This window comes from Octodon degus, unplaced genomic scaffold (genome assembly GCF_000260255.1).
Source record: "Octodon degus isolate 3935 unplaced genomic scaffold, OctDeg1.0 scaffold00168, whole genome shotgun sequence".
Lineage (NCBI taxonomy): Eukaryota > Metazoa > Chordata > Mammalia > Rodentia > Octodontidae > Octodon > Octodon degus.
The window spans coordinates 85798-94352 of record NW_004524744.1 but is presented as its reverse complement, the minus strand read 5'-3'; the positions used below and the strand labels follow the sequence as shown (position 1 = coordinate 94352).

General features: G+C 40.1%; 1 non-coding gene and 1 pseudogene across 1 annotated transcript; both read left to right on the top strand.

The window, feature by feature from the left end:
• Window positions 1-3150: 3150 nt before the first annotated feature.
• Window positions 3151-3255, top strand: LOC111813159. The gene has a single exon (XR_002818489.1). It is a non-coding gene; the product is annotated as a U6 spliceosomal RNA (small nuclear RNA).
• LOC101576178 lies at window positions 3221-5369 on the top strand (annotated as a pseudogene).
• Window positions 5370-8555: the final 3186 nt, after the last annotated feature.

The window sequence follows — 8555 nt, the reverse complement described above, 5'->3', positions numbered from 1 at the left end:
TATCTGGGTAGAATGAGACTTCCAATGCTACCTTTTTAAGGAATCTCCACACTGATTTCCATATGGTGGTACCAGCCTGCACTCCTACCAATAGTGGTGAAGGGTTCATTTTCCCCACAGCCTCTCCAGCATTTGTTGTTGGTGGACTTCTGGATGATAGCACTCTTTTCAGTGTTGCTTTAATTTTCAGCTCTTGAATGACCAGTGATGTTGCACATTTTTTCATCTATTTGTCATCTTTAGCTCTCCATTTGTGAAGTGTATATTCATCTCAGATGCCTACTTTTGGGTTGGGTCCTTGAATTCTAGAGGCCTGACCTTTTAAACTTATTTATATGTTCTAGATATGAGTCCCTTGTTTGAGAGACAGTCAGCTATAGTTTTTCCCAATTCATGGGTTTTCTTTATACTCAGTGATTATTTTGCAATGCAGAAACTTTTCAAAAAGATGAGACCCCAGTTGTTGATTTTTGAGGTATTTCCCATGCAGCTTGGTTTTGTTTATGAACACTACCCCTTTGTCTTTAAGATTTCTATTTTCTTCTCCAGAAGATTTAGTGTTTCAGTTTTAATATTTAAATCTTTGATCCATTTTGATTTTAGTATTGTGCATGGTGATAGGCATGGGTCTATTTCTAGCCTTTGGCATGAAAGTCTACTGGCATTTAAAGTCCTGAGCCACTAACATAAAATGAGCTGCACTGTGCCAATGCATGATTTCTATCTGAATTGAGAAAAAAGAAGCTTCAGCTAGTTTGTGACAGCACTCTGACCTCTGCTTCCTCTTATTCTGACCAATTCTGTTGCATTGATCTTTTATTATATTAACTTGAATTTAATTGTATCTGAAAGTTTCTTTTGCTGCACAAGGTATATATAGTCACCACTTTCTAGGTTGAGAACATGCACTTCATGGCATTATTATACCTACCACAGTGGGAAAAGCCCTCAGTGACCCATAAGATCTAAAAGAATGAGCAAAATTGGGTAGAGACAGCCTAAGGTCATAAGCAGGACCTGACCAAAATCTGACCAGATTTAAAATTTCTGGTAACAGAGCTGTGCATTTGGGTAGAGAATGGCCCTGATCTTATCTGCTGGCTAGGGCTGCTCTGAAAGACTATCAACTTGGTTTGAAAGCTGAAATAGATTGAGAGGAGTCAACAGGGAGGCTGTGTACCTTCTGTACTCTTAATAACAGGTAAGTGGGGCTGGACATGGCAATACATTCCTCTAATTTCAACATTCAGGATGCTGAGGCAGGAGGATTGCCATGATGAGGCTACCCTAGGCTACATGGTGAGTTCTAGGTGAGACTAGACTACAGAATGAGACTTCAGAAAAAAAGAAAGAAAAAAGTTATGTGGAATAGTTTTTATTGGAGATCCACATTGCATACTTCTAAGGCCATACTTCTCTTTGGTACCTTCATCAACTGAAGGCTAGAAAGAGTATACAAGAGAAAATCTGAAAGAAAAATTCTAGGCTAGATTTGTTACCTTTTGTCTTGGACATGTTATTTAACATTAGTATTAAAAGTGTTTTTTGGGGGGCTAAGGAGATGGCTCAGTTGAATAAGCACCTGATTGGCAAGTGCAAGGTCCTGAGTTCAATCCATGGTACCACCAAAAACAAACAAAAACTCTGTTTTCTTTTCTATATTCTAGCAACCTGTGGAGTTAGGGGCTTAGAAAATATATAGATGTTTACTGCATCAGTGTTGCTTGCTAAGAAGCCAAACAAGCCTAAATACTTAGTAATTGGATGAAGTAAATCAGTTTGTCCATACTATACAGTATTGTGCACCTGGCAGGGAATGAACACATCTTTATTGAAAGTGCCCAAGACATTAGATATAGACAAAATTATAAAAATTCATGTAAGTTTCATTTTTATAATTCTTGTGCATTCACAATCACATAGTCTCCATTTGTATCTGCTCAGTTTTCCAAAGTCTTTTTAGCTCAGTTTGGCATTGGACCCCTAGGAAGTGAGATGGGCAGCAAAGAGGGAACTGAAAGAGCTGTTTCCACAGAAATAGTGTTGGTTTTTTCTATAAATGTTTAATGTAAGGAAATAAACATTCCTTCTGTTGCCACACGTTGACATTCTAAAGTGTTACCTTCAGCTAGGAAGGCAGCAAGTCAACCTTCAGGAATTCAGCCACAAACGCTGGGAAATAATGTACAGCCAAGATTCAGCCAAGCAACAGAGCCAACAACCCCTGAGATTGTCACCTGCTGTGTTCCCTGAGGGGTCATCCCTGCAAACTTCCAAGTATCACCACAAGATGGCAGAAGAGGCCAAATCACCGGACAGCTCGACAGGAGTCCTGCTTGCCCCCTCCCCCCATGTTATTAAAACTGCTGCTGTAGGAATTGTTTTTAATCTCAGGAATGGTATATTAGGACCTATTAGAGTTAAATAAAGAAAGAACAAATAGACGATGCACATTAAATACACTAAGAGACCTGGTGAAAGGGAGTGGCTTATTTGTGGGACCTTGAAAAACAAGTCCACATCCATACAGCAGGCTGTAAGGAAGAGTGAGCCCAGGGAGGAGCTGACTGAAAGGTTGGACACAATAGAGACTTCGGATCCTGCCATGATAAGAGCTAGGGTTAGAATCGATTAAGTTATAGTATCCCACTGAGTTGAATAGCAAGACATGGTAACAGAGCCACCCACCCAGTGGGATCCTATGTTTATTTCTCCTCACCTCCAGTTCAGCTTTCCCTTGCTAAACAAGAACAATTGCCCTAGTGAATCCCTTCATTTCCATCTGATTCAGTAGTGTGAGGACCCCAAAGTGGTGAGGTGGCAGCCTCACTTGAAATCCAGAGGATTTTTCCTCTCCTGATGGAATCATTTCTCCTTTAAATTTTACTGGCTAGAAGTCTCAGGACCAGGGAAGGCCAGATAGCTCAGAGGATTAAAGAGCTTGCTTAGGCAAATGCAGCAGCTGGGTTTGATCCCCTGTTTGCCATGCCAGCCACACCCCCTGGGGCACGGTGAGACTGCAACTGAGATTGAGAGTGGTGGCGCATGCTTGTAATCCCAGCACTTGGGAGGCTAAAAACAGGAGAATCGCTACAAGTCTGATCTGTGCAATGAGACCCTGAAGACCCTGTACTAAATTTTAAAAAAAGTGCTCTCTTCAGCAGTGCACATACTAAAATTGGAACAATACAGAGAAGATTAGCCTCATCTCTGCTCAAGGATGACATGCAAATTTGTGAAGCATTCCATCTTTTTCGACAGCATTATTCAACAGCTGCTGGAAGTGAGAGGGTTTAAGCCAGGTAAGAATGCATAGCTACAGGAGAATGAAATAAGAGCATTGTGCTTGAAGTCTCATGAGGTCTTTCTCAGTCAGCCTATCCTACTGGAACTTGAAGCACGACTCAAAATACGTGGTGATATCCACAGGCAATACTATGATTTGCTTTGACTTTTTGAATATGGTGGTTTCTCACCAGAAAGCAACTAGCTGTTTCTTGGGCACTGTGTGGACAAGGAAAGCAGTCATTGGAGACTATCTGCCTCTTACTGGCCTCAAAAAGTCAAATATCCAGAGAATTTTTTTCTTCTCAGAGGGAGCCATAAATGTGCCAGAATTAATAAGATTTATGAAGGCCGGCCAGATAGCTCAGCAGATTAAAGTGCTTGCAAGCAGGTGCAGGGGCCAGGGGTTTGATCCCTGGGCCTGCTGTGCTGGCCCTGCCCCTGGGTTGAGCTGAGACAGCAATTGAGACTGGACATAGTGGTACCTGGCTGTAATCCCAGGTCTTTTTTTTTTTTCCCCAGAACTGAGGATTAAACTCAGAAAGAAAGAAAGAAACAATAGGATTTATGGATTTTCTGATGAATGTAAAAGAAGATACAACATTAAATTATGGAAAACTTTCACAGACTATTTTAATGTTTTACCAATAGCAGTCATCATGAATGCGAAAATATTCTGCCATCATGGAGGTTTATCACCAGATCGTCAATCTATGAAGCAGATTCGGCGAATTATGTGACCAACTGACGTACCAGATCAAGGTCTTCTTTGTGATCTTTTGTGGTCTGACCCCAATAAAGATGTCTTAGGCTGGGGTGAAAATGACAGAGGAGTATCCTTCACATTTGGGGAAGAAGTGGTTGCAAAATTTCTCCATAAGCATGATTTGGATCTTATGTGTAGAGCCCATCAGATGGTTGAAGATGGATATGAATTTTTTGCAAAGACACAGTTGGTTACTCTGTTTTTGGCACCCAGTGACTGGAGAAATTGACAATGCAGGTACCATGATGCATGTGGATGAAACATTAATATGCTCTTTTTGGATTTTAAAACCTGCAGAGAAAAAGAAGCCCAATGGCACAAGACCTGTAACACCTCCAAGGGGTATGGTCACAAAGCAAGCAAGGCAATAGATGTCACTTTGACACTGCCTATTTGGGACTTGTAACATAGAGTATGTAACCTTCAGTTTTAAAACTGTAATGTATACTGGTTGGCTTGCTCGGATAGATCAGTGTTTGTGGTGGCTCCTCCTTTTGTTTTTGTTTCCATGCATGGCATTTGCTGGTTATAACAGCAAATGAAAGGCACTCCAATCCCAATGAAAAGTATTGTTTTTAATTCTTGTTTCTTTTGCAGACAATTTTAATGACGGTGTTAAATCTACACCCCAAGACAGTTTATCCTGTCTGGGGACAGTGGGGGGGAGAGTAAGTATATAAGTTATCTTTTTAAAATTCAGAACAAGCCATGAATAATAAAAATATTCATTTTCTTTAGAATATAAAGACAGCCCTAGGGTGCTCTGAATCTGTACATGTTATTGTTATAATATGCATACTGTTGATATAAACCACTATGAACATTTTTTATTTTAGAATTTTGTTTCAAAGGGATTTCTTTTTCTTATTGTTTTGTCATGTACAAAATCATTTTCACAGCTGTCAACAGTAGACATAATCTTCAATCTTGCCAGGATTATTAGTATGATATATATTTAATTAAAGCACACTTTCCCCTACCTATGGTATACTTAAAATGATGATTAAAGCCATTCTTTTAACTGTGACTTTTCCTAAAGCAAAAGCTTCTGTTGGAATATGTATTGACACTCCCTTAAGTGCAGAGTGGCATGGCTGCTTACACATGCCACCTTCTTGGGGATTCAAAAGCATATTTTTGATTTTGATTAGCAAGTAGTAATATAGTGCTATTGAAGCTAGCATGAGTAAAGTTAATATCATTTTGTACAATTTCCATATGATCCAATTCATTAATTTTTTCTACATTTGGACCAGGCCTGAACCTGTCCGTTTAGAAAGCTTCAAATTATAGAAACAACACTGCTCTATATGAGTGACTGATTATACTTTCTTTGGTCTACATTCTTTATTCTGTGGTAAAGCTGAGGCTTATAAGTCAAAACAAAGGAACTTAACTTGCTGTCCACCAGTTTATATGGAACTTACAGTATCTATGACTTTTTTAAACTAAGATATATTAAAAAAATCTTTCTTTCTTTTTTCTTTCTTTTTGTATTTTAGGGAAGGGTCTACAGGGTGTTCAGGGACTCACTACTAGATTGGACTCATAGTGATCCATCTTACAGCCTCCCAAGAGCTGAGATTACAGGCACACACCACCATGCCCAGTCTCAGTTGCCCAGGGATCAAATCCCCAGTCCCAGCACCTGCTTGCAGGTAGTTTAATCTGCTGAGCTATTTGGCTGGTCCGGATCTGTTTCAACAGATAACCGTGTACAATAGCATGTGAAAATTCAGACTTATTAAATGATAAACTTGTTTAAAAAAGAGAAAGAAAAGAAGTCTCAGTACCAATACAAAACTTAGTAGTGGATCACTAGGAGTCATAACAAATAGATGCAATCCTGCGGTTCCAGACCCATGACACCTAGCTATGGGAGAAGAAACTACTGGAAACTAATTATGAGCTTCATGAAAAAGAAATTTTTGTGCTAATCTTGTATGGACAAGATATCATGCTGATATGTTCTACTCTAAATAACTACTTCAAGGTCAATGATATGCAATGTTTTGTATTATAACAGTCCTAATAATATATTTTGAAACTTAATTTCATTGCTGTGTTTACTTCCTTTTAAAATAAAAAAAATTAAAAAGAACATATACAGAGTCCTGGAAGACTTTGTCCACAAGGTTTTGCCAACATCTGATGTGCTGAGTCTTCTAAAAGACATTTTAGTCTGGCACAGTGACACATTATTGTAACTCCAGTTACTCTGGAGGCTGAAGCAGGAGGATTCCAAGTTCTATGCCAGCCTGAGAAATTCAGTGAGGTCCTGTCTAAGAAGAAAAAGATCTGAAGATGTAACTTGCCTGGGTTCAAACCTCAGCCCTGGGAAGAACACAGGCCATATTTACCTTCCTTGTTCATTCTGAGAAGTCTAGCCCCATCTCTCTGCCCCAGACTTCATTGTGTGTGGCTGTCCTTCTACATCTGGCCATCCAGCCCAATCACTCATCAGTTTATGGGTAAATATGGACTCGTAGCTCAGGCCACTCCCCTGCAAGACTGATAACCATGTTCAAAGTTCTGTCCACTGGGAAGATTGTCTTCATCATGGTCCTTTGAAGACATCTCAGAAAAGAGCTGTGGGCTACAGCTAACTTTAAAGTTTGTGTTTTCATATTATATAAAACCAGCCCTGGATTTATAACCAGCTCTCTCTATAGAGATTTACACCTTTGTATAAAACAGCTCTAGATTTTACTTTTTTTCAGTCTGCTCTTCAGAGGGAACTTTGCATGAGCCCATGAGTATGGGCTTGGAGAGAAAAGGGAATGTGGTAGGGAAGCCCAACTCTGGACATTTGGCCAGTTCCTCAGGTCAGTTAGCTGTGACTTTGAGGTCTGTTTAGTCCAGACTCATTTCTCTTCCACTTGACAGCAAGGTACTACTGTGTATATGCAGACAGATGACCTTGTGGGCCAGGTAGCTCCCAATTAGTAATGGGCATTTTAGGCCACACAACTTAATGACATACAGGGAAGTGTTCAGTCTCTATGGGGACCTACAGCAAGCTAAAATGGTTTCTCAAGTAGAAAAAATTATGTGCAGGGGCCAGGAAAACTGACTGCAAAAGCCTAAGGATCTGTGCTATGATTCAGCTATGGAGCTGGCCAGTAGCTCACCAACACTGTAATTACTAAGTGAATCTGTTGAATCATATGCCCAGTGGCAGAGTAGTTTGCATGGCAACTGGCCTGTTGCAGAGATTTCTTTTGCTGTGGGCCTCACCCAAAACTCAGCTTTTGAGTCACTTAGTAAATGGGTTGAAATTGAACCTAAATATGCTCCCACTTTTATAGAATTACAGAGGGATAAGTATAAGATTTTTTTTTTCTGTGCTTTAGGGAAGGATCTACAGGGTGTTCAAGGATGCCTTTCATTCTCTTACTGTACTTGCTCTTCATCTGAATTTTCCCACAACTCTGTCCTTACTCTCCCCTTCTGACCTCTCCTAGCTTCAACCAATACGTCTACATATCGGACTGTTCCTCAGAATTTCCCTAGCTGTGCCCTGTATTTCAGCACCGATCTCACTGCTAGTTCTGACTCATAGTGATTTACCTGTTTACAGCCCTCCAGTGCTGGCATTACAGGCGTGTGACACCACACCCAATCTCAATTGCTGTCTCAATGCCCTGGGGGCCAGGGCTGGCATGGAAAGCCTGGGGATTGAAACCCTGGCGCCTGCGCCTGCTTGCAGTGCTTTAATCCACTGAGCTATCTGGCCAGCCCAGTATAAGTCTTCTGGGTACTGAGGTACAGCTGTCTGCCAACTCCAGGACCAGGCTTTCTGTTCATTCCATGACAGATAAAGCAAAGATGAGTCAAATGTGAACCATGCCTCCAAGGCAGTACAGTCTAGCAGGACAGACAAGAAATACAGATAGCAAGCAATAATGAAAAATAGGAAGTGATGAAATATATTAATACCTCCAGATGTAGCATATAGAAAATAGCAAAGAAGGCAAGAGAAATTACTGTATGGTCCTCAATAAAGAATAAAGAGCTTTCATAAATGACCTCCTTTGACTTGGTCAGTGGCAAGCAAATCAGCTTGAGGGTAGAGACCTGAGGAGGTGGTAACAAAGTATAGTGAACAGAACACGGACTGGATTTCAGTCTCACTCATACTCTGCTGTATCTTTTTGTGCTTTGGACAAAATGCCTTATCTAGATGGTAGCCTGGCAGTTAAAATTGAAGCAAAACTTTGTTTTTGTCTCGATTAATGACATACACCTAATTTCTAGCCTTGAAAGAGGTCTAATTCTATTTCCATAAAGACTGACCATGAAGTAATAATAAGCAAAGAGGGTGACAGGAAAGATTTAGAAGTCATAGAAAAGATTATACGGCATGGATGGTGGTGCTAGTTTTATTGCTATATGCTTTTCTCCAAAATCATCAAGTTGTATACATTACAGTGGATAGCTTTTTCTATGTCAATCAGACCTGAATAAAGTGGTTACATTTTAAAACCTAAAAAAAAAAAAAAAA